Consider the following 19,380-nt stretch of genomic DNA (forward strand, 5'->3'; position numbering starts at 1 on the left):
ACGAGTCTGCAGGTCGGGAAAGAAAACCAGCAATAAGAAATCTCCAAAAGAATAGTACAAGAAGGTACATAAGATGACGGAGAATAGTTCAGACGAACAAAAGCGTGATAGCGACTCCGAAAGCAGGGAGCTGAGTTGTCTGAAACTACATAATGTGATCAAAACAGAGGATCACCGAACCATTTGGGTCACTCTCAAGATAGCAGGAGTCCAGGTAAAAATGGAATTGGACACAGGATCAGCCCTAACAGTCATAAACTGACGGGACTACGAGTGGCTATTCTCGCGCATACCCTTGAGAGACACAAAAATTATTTTGAAGACGTACACGGGGCAAAAAGTCTACCCCAAAGGAAAAATAAGCGTGACCGTTATATATAATGGTAAGGAAACAACAAAACTAGACCTGTATGTATTGCAAGATGGAGGACCACCATTACTGGGACGTGAATGGATCCGGAAAATTCAGCTGGATTGTCATTCCATACAAGCACTGACTGTGGCTGCCAAAAAGGATGATGATGTCACACCTGGGCGACTGTCAAAGATCCTAACCGACACGCAAGAAGCGTTCCAGCAAGGACTCGGAACACTAAAAGGCATGACAGCAACAATTAAAATTGAAGAAAACGCAAGCCCAAAATTTTTTAAGGCCAGACCGGTACCTTATGCGATCCGCCCAGCCATCGAAGCAGAGCTGGAGAGTTTGGAATGTTCAGGAGTACTGTCCAAGGTAGACTGGAGCGAGTGGGCTACACCCATCGTCCCTGTGATGAAAAAGTCGTTGAGCAGCGCGTCTGGGGAGCCAAGGAAGGTTCGCTTCTGTGGGGACTTTAAGGTAACAGTGAACCCAGTCCTTCACACCGTGCAATATCCACTTCCGCAAAATATTGAAGATATTTTTGCCTCGCTATCTGGAGGGAAATGCTTCACTAAGATTGATCTGGCCCAGGCGTATCTGCAAATGGAGGTAGAAGAAGCATCAAAAAAATACCTCACAATCAACACCCATAAAGGTCTCTACCAATACAACCGGCTGGTATTCGGGGTAGCATCAGCTCCGGCTATTTGGCAAAGGGCAATGGAACAAGTCCTGCAAGGGATCCCAGGGACCCAGTGTTATTTGGACGACATCCTGGTCACGGGCGAAAATGACAGTGATCACCTCGCCAACCTGGAGCAGGTGCTCACTAGATTGAAGGAATATGGGCTCCGAGCTAACCGCCCCAAATGCAAGTTTTTTTAAAAACAGATCTCGTATTGTGGCCACGTTATCAATAAAGAGGGGTTACATAAGTCCCCAGAAAAGATTGAGGCAGTAGTCAAGGCTCCAGCATCAGAAAATGTGTCACAACTGAAGTCGTTCCTCGGGCTGGTAAACTACTACCATAAGTTCTTGCCAAATTTGTCTACAATACCACACCCACTGAACACCTTACTGCAAACTGGAGTGTCATGGAAGTGGAGGGATGAATGTAAATGAGCTTTCCAGAAGAGCAAAACACTAATCACATCAAAAGAGGTATTGGCCCATTTCAACCCAGCACTACCAATTCAGTTGGCGTGTGATGCGTCACCCTACGGCATTGGAGCGGTGCTGTCGCACAAATTCTCGGACGGCTCAGAGAGGCCAATAGCCTTTGCGTCACGGTCACTAACCTCAGCGGAGCGTAACTACGCCCAGATTGACAGGGAAAAAGTTCAATCACTATCTGCATGGGCAGAAATTCACCTTGCTGACTGACCACCAGCCTCTTGTCTCCATTTTTAATCCGAAGAAGGGTGTTCCGGTGATGACTGCGCAACGACTACAAAGATGGTCACTTTTTTTAGGGGTGCACCACTATGAGATTGAATATAAGGGCACGAAACAGCATGGAAATGCTGATGGGCTATCACGCCTGCCACTACCTACTGCGGAGGAAGCACGAGCAGTTGATCCTATCGAAATATTTCATTCGACTATAGTTGAATACCTACCGGTAACTAACGCTCGTATTGAAAAGGAGACCCGAAATGACCCAACACTGTCTCGGGTATATGATTTGACGGTGAAGGGATGGCCAGCACATGGCAACTCACTGTTGCCAGCATTCTCGATAAGAACAGAACAGCTGTCAGTGTGCCGGGGGACCTTGATGTGTGCATCCCGAGTGGTAATTCCACCCAAGTTAAGGGATAGAGTGCTCAATGAGCTTCATGAGGGTCATCTGGGAGGGGTAAAAATGAAAAGCCTTGCCAGGGCTTATGTGTGGTGGCCGGGAATCGATAAACAAATCGAGGACCTGACAAAGAGCTGCTCAGGATGCCAGAAAGTCCAAAATGCACCACCGCATGCCCCTCTACACCCATGGGAGTGGCCATCATCTCCATGGCAATGGGTGCATATTGATTTTGCTGGTCCATTCATGGACTCAATGTTTTTATAGCCATGGATGCGCACTCAAAATGGCCTGAGGTCATCAAAATGTCCTCCACCATCACGGAGAAAACTATTGCAGTCCTACGGACCATTTTTGCCAGGAACGGCTTGCCAGAACAGATTTGCTCCGATAACGGACCACAGTTTGTGTCCGAAGCGTTCCGGAGGTTTATGAAGTAGAATGGGGTAAGGCATTACACATCCGCCCCGCATCATCCAGCCACAAATGGATTGGCTGAGAGGTTCGTACAAACCTTTAAGAAGGCAATAAAGGCTATGTACAATGACAACATTCTGCTGCAGCATAAGGTGGACAATTTCCTGTTCGCCTACCGGAATGCGACACATGCAGTCACCAACCAGACCCCGGCCATGATGTTCTTTAACCGAAGGCTAAGATCTCGCCTGGATTTGCTCAGACCAAACGTGCGAAGAGATGTTGAGAGTAAGCAATTCCAGCACATCCATGAGAAGCCAACAAGGAGCTACAATGTAGGGCAACCAGTCTTGGCCCGCGACTACCGAACAGAAAAATGGCAGCCAGGAACGATATGCACACGGCATGGCCCACTAATGTACACAGTGGACGTTGGGGAGAACATCGTGAGACGCCATGCTGACCAGATCCTAGAGTCACAGGAACAAGTCAACCCCATGCCTCGCCCATACGTACCTGGTGAGGAACCTGACGTACAGGTCGCATCTACCCCAGAAACAGTAGCATCGGAAGTTGATGACCTAACCGATGACAGGGGGCCAGAATCGCCTCCGCACCAAGAGCAAGACACTCGGGAAAGGCGCTATCCAGAAAGGATCAGAAAGCCTCCCCAAAGACTGAATATATAAATGGACTATTTTCAGCTAACGTTGTATGTTAAAAGTGTTAATTGTAATTAGTTTGATATTTAATTGTTAAATGAGTGTTATGGTACTGTTAATCTAAAAGGGGAGGAATTGTAATGTATATACCTTTAAGGGGGGAACTACTTTTTACAGCTCATGTATACTGTAGTACCGGCAGTGACCACACCTGTATATAGCACTGAGTAGTAATATGTACAGTTCAGTTCCAGAGTGAGCCACGTTGAGTAAACACCTGTTGTACCGTTCTCCTGCAGTCTGTGTCTTACTACTGACGGACACAACAGAATCCATTCAGATTCAGCACCTTCAGGGGAGGAGAGGGAGGGGAACCAGTGAGTGTAGAACTGAACCCAGCCAGAGTCAGCACCTTCAGGGGCGGAGAGGGTGGGGAACCAGTGAGTGTAGTACGGAACCCAGCCAGAGTCAGCACCTTCAGGGGAGGAGAGAGAGAGGAACCAGTGAGTGTAGAACTGAACCCAGCCAGAGTCAGCACTTTCAGGGGAGGAGAGAGAAGGGAACCAGTGAGTGCAGGACTGAACCCAGCCAGAGTCAGCACCTTCAGGGGAGGAGAGAGAGGGGGACCAGTGAGTGTAGAACTGAACCCAGCCAGAGTCAGCACCTTCAGGAGATGGAGAGAAGTTGACTGAAAGGAAAAATGTTGGAGATGGTGCGATGGGTTTGGATTTCAGCACAGGGAGGAGGGAGAGTGTGTGGGACAGGGATTTACAGCTTTAGGGGAACAAGAGAGGAAAGAATGCTCCATAGAAACTAGAATTGTCTGTTCTGAATTTCTATCCTGTACTTACAGCGATGACTTTAGCACACTCCTTTTACAGGGTATTAGAAGGGGAGGATTTGCAGATTGGAAACTCAAACCAATCATCAGGTCAAAATCTGACAGTCACTCAATTCATCTGGACCTGAATATCATCGGCCTTTGAATGTGGAAGGAGAAATGTTTGCCAGTTCTGTCTGTGGGAAAAGATTTCAAACATCTGTGTGACTGGAAAAGCACCGAGACACACACACCCCAATGAGAGTGTTCCAGTGCACTGACTGTGGAAAGAGCTTTAACCAGTTACACAGCCTGAAAAAACATCACACCATTCACAGCGGGGAGAAACCGTACATGTGTTGTGTGTGTGGACGAGGCTTCAACTGATCATCCAACCTGGAGAGACACAAGGGCACCTGCACCACGGAGAAACCATGGAAATGTGGAGACTGTGGGAAGGGATTCAATTACCCGTCCCAGCTAGAAACTCATCGGCGCAGTCACACTGGGGAGAGGCCATTCACCTGCTCCGTATGTGAGAAGGGCTTCACTAATTCATCTCACCTGCTGAGACACCAGCGAGTTCACACTGACGAGAGACTTTTTAGCTGCTCCAACTGTGCGAACTGTTTTAAAAGCTCTGAGGAACTGATTCAACACCATCGAGTTCACACTGACAATAAACCATTCAGTTGCTCTCAGTGTGGGAAGAGATTCAAGCTGTCATCCAATCTCATTGTACACCAATGCACTCATACTGGGGAGAGGCCATTCACTTGCTGTATGTGTGGGAAGAGATTCACTAAATCATACAACCTGCTGACACACCAGCGAGTTCACACTGGGGAGAGGCCATTCACTTGCTGTATATGTGGGAAGAGATTCACTAAATCATACAACCTGCTGACACACCAGAGAGTTCACACTGGGGAGAGGACTTTCACCTGCTCCATGTGTGGGAAGGGATTCACTCAGTCATCCCACTTGCTGACACACCAGCGAGTTCACATGTGACTGCAGGGGTTGGATTCTGCTGTTCTTGTTGCTGTTAATCACATCCAGGACTGAACCATATTTATTCTGACAGTTGGGGTTTGTTTCTGCTGATGTTAATAACCCTATAACTGGGCTGGAGTTTAATATTCTGGATATATAACTGATTGTGTTCTCCGGGCTGCAGTGTCCCTTTAAGAACCGCTGTCTGTGATCTTTCCCCTTAATTCAGGGACTCTCATCAAAAATTTGTTTGCAGTAAAATTAGACATTTTACTTCAACCCTTTAATAATCTTTGGTACAATTCAGTGTTTGAAAAGTTCCGCTGATTAACATTTCCAATTAGAAACTGCTGATTAATCCTTGCTGACAATTCTTACTGACTTGCACATTACACACAGTGGCACCTCCATTATCCACCAGAAAGAAGGGGAATGGGAATTGGTGGAGAATCGAGAGTCCCCAAATGTTGCCCCTCCCGTCTGGTACAGCAATCCCCTCGGCACGGGAAGGGAGACAAGTCCAATCCAAGTAACAGGCTGAGTATCATCAGCCCTTTGAATGTGAAAGGAGGAATGTTTGTCTGTTCTGTCTGTGGGAAAAGATTTCAAACATCAGTGTGACTGGAAAAGCACCGAGACACACACACTCAAGTGAGAGTGTTCCAGTGCACTGACTGTGGAAAGAGCTTTAACTAGTTACACAGCCTGAAAAAACATCGCACCGTTCACAGCGGGGAGAAACCGTACACGTGTTGTGTGTGTGGATGAGGCTTCAACTGATCATCCAACCTGGAGAGACACAAGGACACCCACACCATGGAGAAACCGTGTATATGTTGGGTCTGTGGGAAAGGATTCTGTTAAGTATGTGTATTGTATTGAACAATTAACACAAAGACTTAAACGTATAACTCAACAGGTCTTTACTGGTTGGAGGTAGGGACTATACTGAATGCAAGATTACTGCACAGTGCTTATATACCGGTGTGTTCACTCCCGGTATTACGTCTACAGCAGCCTGAGAAAGTAGTACATCTCTTAAGGTGGAACAGGCTTAAGCTCTCTTAAGGTGGAACAGGTTACATACACAACACTCCTCCCTTCTTAGCTTTATAGTCATCCCCCCCATTTAACATAACGTAATAACATATATACATATATAACTTCATGTTTAACGTAACATATCACAGATTCAGTCTCTGCGGAAAACAGTTCACAGATTCAATCTCTACGAACAGTTGCAACATACTCTTAGTGGGAACAGTTTACAGGTTCAGTCTCTGTGGGAACAGTTCGTAAATTCAGTCTCTGATCTTAATTCGTTCCAGACAGCATCTTTTCGTAGTGTTCGGCCGGAGGTAGTAGAAGTAACAATATTTTAAACAATTATTATTTTCGGCCTCTTCTTTTTCTTTTCTGCCTTTTTACAACTCTTGTCGTTCCCATCTTCTCGGCGGACAGCTGTAATGCTACCAACTCTCTATGTTCTTTAGACCTTAAGTGCTTCCTCCGGATTTCAGCACTTTGGGAGTTTCCATCACAATTTGGGCATACCACATCCTCGTAGTATTCACTATCACTCAACAGGTCGAGAGGCCCTTCTACTTCTTCCTTACCCAACTGGACGCTATCCGACTGCTGTTCCTTCTCTATCTCTCTTACTTCCCGTAGTAGAGCCACCTTCTTCCGATGTTCCGTAGACTTTTGGTGCTCCTCCATGATTTCTGCACTTTGGGGGTCGAAGTTACAAGCTGGGCAGGACAGGACATCGTAATATTCGGAGTCGTCCGACAGGTCATGGTAATATTCGGTGTCGTCCTGAGCTAGGCCAGTGAGAGGGTCGTCTATTTCCTCCATACCCAGCTGGACGTTAGCCAGCTCTTGTTCCAAATCCAGACATCTTTCCTGAAGAGACTTCTTCATGTGTACCTCTGCATCCAGCTTTTTCTGGGCTTTCAGCAAGTCGTTTACTCGTGACCTCATTTGTGATTTTAATACTTCAACTTCCTTTGGAGATTGATTGCTCGGACTATGCAGTCCCTCTACCGGAGCAGCTGTTTCAGCGGTCTGTTGTTCTACATTGACGTGAGTCAGCGTACTTTTGGCATCCAATGGCTGCTCTGTTGCAGTCGTTTCAGTCTGTGTCGTCACATCAGCCATCTCAATGACTTTTGAGAGCTCCGAACCCTTTTCCTTTGAAGATCGCAGCTCGTGTTCAAGTTTTTCCCATTTCAGAGTCTTGTCCCTCAGCATATGAAGGAGTTGGCTGACCGTTAACTCTTCTGACACCAGATTATGGCACGCACCTTCAGAACCTGAATCAGCTTTGATTCGTTCGGCCTCCTCGCGCAGATGGCCTACCACAAGTTCTACATTCTTGGTTTTTAAACCAACACTGGTTCTGATCATGCGTTGTCTTTCCACAACGATAACATTTAACAGAACTCACACCCAATTTGTGTGCACTGAGCTCCGGTGACCGTAGCTGCATTACTGCCGTGCCTCTCGCTGCGGCTTCGTGTGCTGCTGCCATAGTGACCGCCTTCTCAAGCGTCAGCTCATTCTCCTCGAGCAGTCGCTTTTGTGTATCCTGTTTAAATAAACCACACACAAATTTGTCTCGTAGTGCATCTGTCAGTCCCGTTCGAAACTGGCAATATTTCGCTAATTTACGCAATTCCAGCAAATATTCAGCATTGCTTTCATGCTGTAGCTGCCTTCTGTCGTAAAATTTAAATCGTTCCGCTAGCATCAGCGGCGTGGGGTTTAGATGATCTTTCAGGACAGTAACAATCTCATCGAACGTCTTATCCGCCGGTTCATCTGGTGATAACAGGTGTTTCAATTGCCCGTATGTCTTCGCACCCATTAAATTTAATAATGTTAGTGCTTTATCAGCCTCACGAATTTTATTGGCCTTACAATAATTTTTAACTCGTTCAACATATATGGCCCAATCTTCGATGTCACTATCAAAGTTGCTAATATTCCCGTGTTTAGGCATTGTAGTACTTTATCAGATTTGCAATTTCTCAGATTTTTTTTTTTACTGCTATCCAAGATGGCGGCTTCCCGCTCTTGCCGTCGTCCTCCGCCCACAAAATGGCGGTTTTCCCGTGCTTGGCGGTCTTCACCCGTCCCCCGACGCCGTCTCCCTTCAGCCCCCGAGTGCCGCCCTTATCTTCGCCGCGATCGATAGCCCGCGCTGTGCACCGCGGCTCTCGCACCTTGAGCTTCTGCAGCCGCCGCGCCTTTCAGCCCGAGTGCGGCCCTTATCAGGGATTTCGATCGATGGCCCGGCTGCGCCTCGCACTTGAAAGCGGCCCGGCCCTTATCAGCGGATGCGATCGATGGCCCGGCTGCGCCCCTCACTTCAAAGCGGCCCGGCCCTTATCTGCCGATCGCTATCGCCCTGTACCTCTCTTCCCCAGTCCTGTCTTCTACTCCGGTTCACAAGCTGATGGAGGCTTCAGGGTCCTAATGCCTGTCGCTTCCAGTGGGGTGGTGAGTGGTGAGGTTTGAAACCTCTCTTCAACCGCCGTGGAATAACTGCCGCAGGGTAAGAACCTGACTCGTCGCCAGTGTTAAGTATGTGTATTGTATTGAACAATTAACACAAAGACTTAAACGTATAACTCAACAGGTCTTTACTGGTTGGAGGTAGGGGCTATACTGAATACAAGATTACTGCACAGTGCTTATAGACCGGTGTGTTCACCCCCGGTATTACGTCTACAGCAGCCTGAGAAAGTAGTACATCTCTTAAGGTGGAACAGGCTTAAGCTCTCTTAAGGTGGAACAGGTTACATACACAACAGATTCAATTACCCGTATGAGCTGGAAATTCATCGATGCACTCACACCGGGGAGATCCCGTTTACCTGCTTTGTGTGTGGGAAGGGGTTCAATGGTTCATCCCACCTGCTGACACACCAGCGAGTTCATAAGTGACTGCAGGGGTTGGATTCTGCTGTTAATCACATCCAGGACTGAACCACGTTCATTCTGACAGTTGGGGTTTGTTTCAGTTGATGTTAGTAACCCCTATAACTGGGCTGGAGTTTAATCTGTATCAATCAATGTCAAATAAATGAGCTTTGTTTCACACACACACAGTGTGTCGAGTCCTTGATATCTCGACAATATGACGAGCTGATTGAGGACTTGTTACAAACTGCGTGGAATCCATCTGAGAACTGAGTTGCCACAACTTGTTAAAAGATGGATCTACAAGATGTCCAAGTCTGACAGGACAGAAAATTCTATTATATCACAGGGTCCACTTCAACCTTCCAGGGCAGTGAGCCCCTGTAACATTGGATTTTAACCTATGGGAAATATTCTGATAATCTGTTACTGTCACGGGGCAAAGCAGCCTTGTTACTTTAACATCAATTTATTCAGATTCAACGGACAATCCGATCTCCAAAGGGAAAGGTCTCCTTAAAGCTGACGGTGTCGGCAGTTCTGCAGCTCATTTCTCAGTGTGAGCGTGTCAGAATGAAAAGCTTTAACAACAGCCGATGTTTCACAAAGGGAGACCTCACCAGACCAAAGGCCATTGGTGGAGTTTAATGGGCTGTTTGTGTCACTGGGCTACAGGAGGCCATTTTTAACTGAAGGAAAACTGGTCACAGCAAACAGAGAGTTTAACAGACTGTCCCTGGTCCACTCAAACCCCCACCTTCTCTCTCTCTATTTATGGGCACTGCTGCAGTAATTGCTCCTCTGACCTTTCCTCTCTTGTCCCTCCTGCACCCTTAATACACGGCCCGACACAATCTCCCTCCCCCTACATCCTCACTGTGCTGGAATCCACACCAGTCTCCCCATCTGCTCCTTGTTCTCTCCCTGGATCCTAAAACTACTGAACTCACTCTTCCCCTCCTGAAGTCTACAGGCTCTAAAACTGAAGCTTGGTGTCCCTCAGTCCCGACTCCTTGATTTACCTCCCCTTCTCTCCTCCTCTTTCCCCTTGGTTGTGTTCCACACTCTGGGCCTTGGGCCTTCCCCGGGGATTCTCAGTATGAACAGGTGGGATGTGTTTGGAGACAGGGTGTCCCGGCTCTCCACCTTTAAAGGGACAAGGAGACGACCAGCTGGGCTGAATGGCCCTGCTTTATGACATCACTGCAGCGCCTAGCAACCAGCCTCCCTGAGCCCTGCTCATTGTGGGCTGGGTTTAGCTCAGTGCTGTTACAGGAAGGGAAACAGGAGCAGGATTCGCCCTGTGTGGAGCCCAGGATTAATGGGGAGAGGTACAGGATCAATTTATACCTTATTGAGTGAGAAATGTCATTGTCCCGGACACTCCCTGTCCCTCGGTATCTGTGTCGGGGAGCGGCTGATGGGTTTACTCTGTATCTAACCCGTGCTGTACCCGACTGGAGAGTGTTTGATGCTGGCACTAGGGGCTCAGCACCACGAGCACAACATTTAACCCAAAGATGATCTGATAAACCCATCAGCTTCTCCCCTGGACACAGGTCCTGAAGGACAGGGAGTGTCTCTGATATTTTGGTCAGTGTCGTTGATCAAGTTTAAACACCTCACTCACATCTCCTCTCACCCTGCTTTGTTCTAATGAGAAGTGCCCCAGTTTCTCTCGTCTCTCCTCCTGGGAAAGAGAAGTTTGCCTCAGTTAGAAACTCAAACAGGCGCTTCACTGCAGACAGGTCATCATGAGGAAACATTTCTTTACCCAGCGAGTTACTATGATCCGAAATGCACTGCCTGAAAGGGTGGAGGAAGCAGATTCAAGAGTAACTTTCAAAATGGAATTGGATAAATATTTGAAGGGAAAACATTTACTGGGATATGGGGACAGAGCAAGGGAGTGGGACTAATTGGATAGGTCTCCCAAAGAGCTGGCACAAGCATGATGGGCCGAATGGCTGCCTTTTGTGCTGTATCATTCTATGATTCTCTGATAACTAAAGCCTCTCATCCGTGGTATAACCTCAGTGAATTTATTCTGCAGCCTCTCTGTGGCCCCGACATCCTTCCCAGTGTAAGATTCCCAAAACTTATTCTAACTGCAGCCGAACCGATGGTTTTGTTTTCTACGCCCCATTTATAAAAAACCTCGGGTAACATTTTTAAACCACTTTATAATCTTACCCTCCAACTTTTGTGTATCTGATCTCTCTGTAGATTTTGCGCCTGCGCTCACTCGGAGGTCGAACTCCAAACCATCGTTAACACCTTCACCGAAGCGTACGAGAGCATGGGCCTTACACTAAGCATCCGTAAGACAAAAGTCCTCTACAATCTGCCCCCGCCACACAGTACTGCCCCCCGATTATCAAAATCCATGACAAGGCCTTGGACAACGTGGACCACTTTCCATACCTCAGGAGCCTACTGTCAACAAGGGCAGACATCGATGACGAAGTCCAACACCGCCTTCAGTGTGCCAGTGCAGTCTTTGGTCGCCTGAGGAAGAAAGTGTTTGAAGACCAGGACCTCAAACCCGCCACCAAGCTCATGGTCTACAGAGCAGTAGTAATACCCGCCCTCCTGTATGCCTCAGGGACATGGACCATGTACAATAGGCACCTCAAAGCACTGGAGAGGTACCACCAACGCTGCATTCGCAAGATCCTGCAAATCCATTGGCAAGATAGGCGCACCAACGTCAGTGTTCTTGTTCAGGCCAACATCCCTAGAATATATCCTCTGGTTCTTGACCGTTCCGCCAATGGGAACAGTTTCTCTCTATCTACTCTGTCTGGACCCCTCATGATTTTGAACACTTCTATCAAATCTCCTCCCAACCTTCTCTGCTCAAAGGAGAACAACCCCAGCTTCTCCAGTCTATCCACGTAACTGAAATCCCTCATCCCTGGAACCATTCTTGTAAATCTTTTCTGCACCCTCTCTGAGGTTTTCACATCCTTCCTAAAGTGCTGGGCCCAGAATTGGACACAATACTCCAGCTGAGGCCGAGCCAGTGTTTTATGAAGGTTCATCATAACTTCTCTGCTTTTGGACTCTGCGCCTTCCTTGCTTTTGTTGCCTCTTGTTGCTGGCTCCAGGCACTGGAGCGGTTCCTGTGTGTTCAGCTCTCAGCTGCAGTCAGTACCTGGGCCGGGCTCAGCACTTTACCCAGCACATCTCTGTCCACGTTGTCATACTTGACACGGAGGGGCTGCGCAGGCTTCTCGTCCACCTCGGTCAGGGCGAGAGGTCCCGACCACTCGTGAGCTACACTGTAGAAAGTTGAGATACCAAAAATAGTGGGGAACCAAGGGGCTAATGAGAGTGAGAAACTTAAAGTAATTAATATCAGTCGCGAAAAAGTACTTGAGAAAGTAATGGGACTAAAAGCCGACAAATCCCGTGGACCTGACAGCCTACATCCGAGGGTTCTAAAAGAGGTGGCTGCAGAGATAGTGGATGCATTGGTTGTGATCTTCCAAAATTCACTAGATTCTGGAAAGGTCCTCGTGGAATGGAAGGTAGAGTGGATACAGAGAGAATGATTCCACTTGTGGGGAAGAGCATAACTAGAGGCCATCAATATAAGACAGTCACCAAGAAATCCAACAGGGAATTCAGAAGAAACTTCTTTACCCAGAGAGTGGTGAGAATGTGGAACTCGCTACCACAGGGAGTGGTTGAAGCGAACAGTATCGATGCATTTAAGGGGTGGCTGGACAAGCAAATGAGGGAGAAGGGAATAGAGGTTATGCTGATAGATTTAGATGAGGAAAGACGGTACGAGGCTCATGTGGAGCATAAAAGCCGGCATGGACTGGTTGGGCCGAATGGCCTGTTTCTGTGCTGTATATCCTGTGTAATCCTGTGTAATTCTAACAATCTCAGTTTTGCAATTTTCAATTCACTATTCCCTGTAAACCGATTGTTAAAATCTGAGCCAGTGTGTTGTGAGACAAAGAGCCTTGTGTCCAATAAGGGGAATAAAGTCACCATTTCTCCTCCATTTACAGACACTCCCTGACCAGTCTCCATTTCTCCTCCATTTCCAGACGCTCCCTGACCAGTCACCATTTCTCCTCCATTTACAGACACTCCCTGACCAGTCACCATTTCTCCTCCATTTACAGATGCTCCCTGACCAGTCACCATTTCCCCTCCATTTACAGACGCTCCCTGACCAGTCACCATTTCTCCTCCATTTACAGACGCTCCCTGACCAGTCACCATTTCTCCTCCATTTACAGATGCTCCCTGACCTGTCACCATTTCTCCTCCATTTACAGACGCTCCCTGACCAGTCACCATTTCTCCTCCATTTACAGACGCTCCCTGACCAGTCTTCATTTCTCCTCCATTTACAGACGCTCCCTGACCAGTCACCATTTCTCCTCCATTTACAGACACTCCCTGACCAGTCTCCATTTCTCCTCCATTTACAGACGCTCCCTGACTTCCTGTCTGTCCCGGAGTTTGGGCGGGCGGGGGCGGGCGGGGCCCCTTTGCTGAGGGCGCAGGCGGGTGGATAATGTTCACTGTATTTATAATGTGGCCTGGGGCCGCACTCGGTGCAGTGAGGGAGGAAGTGCAGTGGGTGTTGTGGAGATGGATTGTCAAAAGGTGTTTGATAAGGTGACGGACGGGAGGCTTGTTGATCAAATTAAGGCTCACGGTATTAAAGGGAGTGGGGCAGCGTGGATAGGAAGTTGGGTAAAGGGCAGAAAACAGAGAGTAGTGGTTAATGGATGTTCTTCAGACTGGAGATGTGTGAGGTAATAGATTTTGGAGGAAGAAAAACATAGGAAATATACATGAAATGGTAAAACTTTGAAAGGAGTGGAGGAGCAGAGAGACTTAGGGTGTAAGATTCTAGCTAATGCCTCATCTTATTAACTTACAGGTTCAAACACTCCCAGGGCAGCTACAGCACGGGTTAGATACAGAGTAAAGCTCCCTCTATACTGTCCCAGCAAACACCCCCAGAGCAGGTACAACACGGGTTAGATCCAGAGTAAAGCTCCCTCTACACTGTCCCATCAAACACTCCCGGGGCAGGTACAGCATGGGTTAGATACAGAGTAAAGCTCCCTCTACACTGTCCCATCAAACACTCCCGGGGCAGGTACAGCACGGGTTAGATAGAGAGTAAAGCTCCCTCTACATTGTCCCATCAATCACCCCCAGAGCAGGTACAACACGGGTTAGATCCAGAGTAAAGCTCCCTCTCCACTGTCCCATCAAACACTCCCGGGGCAGGTACAGCACGGGTTAGATCCAGAGTAAAGCTCCCTCTACACTGTCCCATCAAACACTCCCAGGGCAGGTATAGCATGGGTTAGATACAGAGTAAAGCTCCCTCTACACTGTCCCATCAAACACTCCCGGGGCAGGCACAGCACGGGTTAGATAGAGAGTAAAGCTTCCTCTACACTGTCCCATCAAACACTCCCGGGGCAGGTACAGCACGGGTTAGATACAGAGTAAAGCTCCCTCTATACTGTCCCATCAAACACTCCCGGGGCAGGTACAGCACGGGTTAGATACAGAGTAAAGCTCCCTCTACACTGTCCCATCAAACACTCCCAGGGCAGGTATAGCACGGGTTAGATACAGCGTAAATCTCCCTCTACACTGTCCCATCAAACACTCCCAGGGCAGGTACAGCACGGGTTACAGTCCGAGTAAAGATCCCTCTGTGATTCTGCAATTATTTACACAGGAGATCCCCGGTACCCACATTCCTGATTATCCAGCAGAATTTTCACAGGGATAAACCCTGCAAGAGACTTCACTGCATTGACACTAATCTCCTGTGTGATATACTCGCTGAAGTTTAGAAGAATGAGAGGTGATCTCATTGAAACATACAAGATTCTGATGGGGATTGACAGGGTAGATGCTGAGAGGTTGTTTCCCCTGGCTGGACTGTCTAGAACTAGGAGTCATAGTCTCAGTATAAAGGGTAGGCCATTTAAGACTGAGATGTGGAGGAATTTCTTCACTCAGTGGGTTATGGATCTTTGTAATTCTCTGCCCCAGAGGGCTGTGAACACTGAGTCTTTGAGTATATTCAAGACTGAGATAGATAGATATTTGGACTCTAGGGGAATCAAGGGATATGGAGATTGGGCGGGAAAGTGGAATTAGAAACATAGAAACATAGAAGATAGGAGCAGGAGTAGGTTATTCGGCTCCTCGAGCCTGCTCCACCATTCAATGAGATCATGGCTGATCATCCAAACTCAGTACCCTGTCCCTGCCTTCTCCCCATATCCCTTGATCCCTTTAGCCTTAAGCAATATATCTAACTCCTTCTTGAATATATTTAATGAATTGGCTTCTGTGGTAGAGAATTCCACAGGTTCACCACTCTCTGGGTGAAGAAATTCCTCCTCATCTCTGTCCTAAATGGCTTACCCCTTATCTTTAGACTGTGACCCCTGGTTCTGGACTCCCCCACCATCGGGAACATCCTTCCTGCATCTAGTCTGTCTAGTCCTGTTAGAATTTTATAAGTTTCAATGAGATCCACTCTCATTCTTCTAAACTCCAGCGAGTATAAGCCCAATTGACCCAATCTCGCCTCATACTTCATTCCTGCCATCCCAGGTATCAGTCTGGTGAATCTTCGCTGCACTCCCTCCATGGCAAGAACATCCTTCCTCAGATAAGGCAACCAAAACTGCACACAATACTCAAGGTGTCGTCTCACCAAGGCCCTGTACAACTGCAGCAAGACATCCTTGTTCCTGTACTCAAACCCTCTCGCTACGAAGGCCAACATACCATTTGCTTTCTTAACCGCCTGCTGCACCTGCATGTTTACCTTCAGCGACTGGTGCACAAGGACACCCAGGTCTCATTGCACTTTCCCTTCTCCCAATCTATTGCAGTTCAGATAATAATCTGACTTCCTATTTTTGCCACCAAAGTGGATAACCTCGCATTTATCCACATTATACTGCATCTGCCATGCATCTGTCCAATCACCCAACCTGTCCAAATCATACTGGAGTTTCTCGGCATCCTCCTCACAGCACACACGCCCACCCAGCTTTGTGTCGTCTGCAAACTTGGAGCTATTACATCTAGTTCCCTCGTCTAGATCATTAATATATATTGTGACTAGCTGGGGTCCTAGGACCAATCCCTGCGGTACCCCACGAGTCACTGCCTGCCACTCAGAAAAAGACCCATTTATTCCAACCCTTTGCTTCCTGTCTGCTAACCAGTTCACTATCCAAGTCAGTACCTTGCCCCCAATCCCATGTGCCTTAACTTTACACGCTAATCTCTTATGCGGGACCTTATCGAAAGCTTTCTGAAAGTCCAAATACACCACATCCACTGGTTCTCCCTTACCTATTCTACCAGTTACATCCTCAAAAAATTCCAGATTGGTCAAGCACGAGTTGAGGTCGATGATCAGCCATGATCTTATTGAAGGCTTGAGGGGTCCAATGGCCCACTCCTGCTCCTATTTCTTATGTTCTTAACCCCACAGTCACTGACACCAGTCTCCTCCTGTCTGATATAAACCAGCCCCTGTCACTGACAACAATCTCCTCCTGTCTGATATAAACCAACCCGTCACTGACACCAATCTCCTCCTGTCTGATAAAAACCAACCCCACAGTCACTGACACCAATCTCCTCCTGTCTGATATAAACCAGCCCCACAGTCACTGACACCAATCTCCTCCTGTCTGTTATAAACCAACCCCACAGTCACTGACACCAATCTCCTCCTGTCTGATATAAACCAACCCCACAGTCACTGACACCAATCTCCAGTGTATGTCAGACTGAAGTTGTTTACAACCCTCATGAGCTTTTACGCTATTCCAAGTTGAGTTCGAGATCTCCAATGAAACACTCCACACCTTAATCCCCCTGAGCACAGGCTTTATTTTTAATATGTAGACTCTACAGTAATACAACTCCTATACTAAATGAGTGCAAATATTTACATGGGAGATTCTACAAAGGAATATTTATTGTAATATTTACAATATTATAGTTATATAGTAAGACTCATAATCTAACAAGCTGTATCCATGAACTCAGACTTTGATCATTGCCAAGCCTGAGAGGCACGAAAGGATGTTCAACTCTTTTAAAATGCCAATTAGAATGACATTGTCATCAATCGATGTCACATTACCGAGAGGGCCCCCTTTTTAAAGAGACACAAACAATCAACTCCAAATTATAATTAAATCAGATCCGAATACTGTTGCTGATGTTGACAATTGACTCCAGTCCCTCCGGTGCCCACCGGTCACGGAAGGCCTCCAGCGTCCCGGCGGACACCGCGTGCTCCCTCTCCAGGGACAGCCCGAAGGATGTTCCACCTTGGCTGTAGCCATCAGCTTTCTTCTTCCCGGGGTGCTCTCTGACCTAAGCTGCAAACAGTTCCTGTATTTAAAGCCCAATCAGGTACAGCCCATGTGGCCCTGGTTACCTCGGCCAATCAAATCATTGAGCTGAAAGACATTCATCAAACAAAGCATTCCATTGGATGGCTGTTTAGGGTTCATCGAGTAACCGCTTCCTGTTCATTGGAGCTACGAGGAATCTGCGAGTCAGAACAATGTCAGAGTTTGCTTTTACTGGGGCATTTCAAGAAACAAATGGCCTTCACAGTTCGGCTCAGTCCACACAGGCAGAGTTCTCAGCTCTGCTGGTTCTGTTCACACGAGGTCTGTTTCAGCTTAAAAGGGATAATTGGAGCCTGTTCTGTCTGAGGTGATTACAAGCTAATAGTTCAGTAGACACGGGTCTTTAATACAAAGTCCACTCATATTAAACATACATGTACATAAAACTAAGAAGACTTTACTTTTATGACTCTATTTCATATTAAATCTGATCTAATAAAACCCAGCTTTCTTACCGTCCACTCCTGGAGGCCCCACTCCCTGAGCCTACAACCTTCAGCAGGGTCAGTGGTGGAGTTCCACAGCGGGAGTGATCCCAGAGTAACTGTCGGGATCGCATCCCAGTGGATGTTCCGGTCATGTGTTTTTAGTTGTCCTGGTGTCTAACACACACACATCAATAAAACAGGGAATTCCTGGAAACACGCTGCAGGTCCTTCTTTATCTGGAGATCAAATGTCTGTTGTATAATTGTACCAGCAGTTAACAGGCTCCTGTGAACTCCTCCGTCTGCTATTTTAATGTAGGCTTTAACCAATTTATTTTAAACAGGTTTATATTAAATGCTTTAATGCCTGCCTTAAAATGGTAGACTCAGGACTGTCACACAATCATGTTAAATCTTCGTGGAATAATTACCTGTGATTTTTAGACTAGAAACTTAAACCTGCCATTTCACTTTCAGTCAGGAGCAGATCGCAGTTTTACACCAATCTCTGATTTGACAGCACGTTTCCAGCGTTCACCGTTGTTCATACTTATGTACTTGTAAAAACTGTATTGGTCAAAAGGTTCTGATCCCAAACTGAGAGAGTTTTGTTTGGCTGGTTAGAAAAGTTTTTAATTGGGATTTATTTGTGAAAATCTGGCCCATTTTTCCAAGAATACACCTGCTATCATCACGGGATTGGGGTAATATTCTGGCGTGGGTGGAGGATTGGCTATCTAACAGAAGGCAGAGAGTTGGGATAAATGGTTAATTCTCAGACTGGCAATCAGTAACTAGTGGTGTTCCGCAGGGGTCAGTGCTGGGACCCCAACTCTTTACAATCTATATTAACGATTTGGAGGAGGGGACTGAGTGTAACATATCAAAGTTTGCAGATGATACAAAGATGGGAGGGAAAGTAGTGAGTGAGGAGGACATAAAAAACCTGCAAAGGGACATAGACAGGCTAAGTAAGTGGGCAGAGATTTGGCAGATGGAATACAATACTGGAAAGTGTGAGGTTATGCACTTTGGTAGGAAAAATCATAGAGCAAGTTATCTTAATGGCAAGAAACTGGAAAGTACTGTAGTACAAAGGGATCTGGGGGTCCTGGTGCATGAAACGCAAAAGGTTAGTATGCAGGTGCAGCAAGTGATCAAGAAGGCCAATGGAATGTTGGCTTTTATTGCTAGGGGGATAGAATATAAAAACAGGGAGGTATTGCTGCAGTTGTACAAGGTATTGGTGAGCTCGCACCTGGAATACTGCATACAGTTTTGGTGTCCATACTTAAGAAAAGACATACTTGCTCTCGAGTCAGTACAAAGAAGGTTCACTCGGTTAATCCCGGGGATGAGGGGATGGACATATGAGGAGAGGTTGAGTAGATTGGGACTCTACTCATTGGAGTTCAGAAGAATGAGAGGTGATCTTATTGAAACATATAAGATTGTGAAGGGGCTTTATTGGGTGGATGCGGTGAGGATGTTCCCAATGATGGGGGAAACTAGAACT

At 47.0% G+C, this 19,380-nt stretch overlaps 1 pseudogene; it reads left to right on the top strand.

Annotated features, from left to right (window-relative positions):
• The window catches only part of LOC147118466 (uncharacterized), a 51,770-nt pseudogene that overhangs the window by 4,320 nt on the left and 28,070 nt on the right, over positions 1-19,380 (top strand).

Source organism: Somniosus microcephalus, chromosome 4, assembly GCF_052327205.1.
Source record: "Somniosus microcephalus isolate GS21.2 chromosome 4, FLI_Smic_1.0, whole genome shotgun sequence".
NCBI lineage: Eukaryota > Metazoa > Chordata > Chondrichthyes > Squaliformes > Somniosidae > Somniosus > Somniosus microcephalus.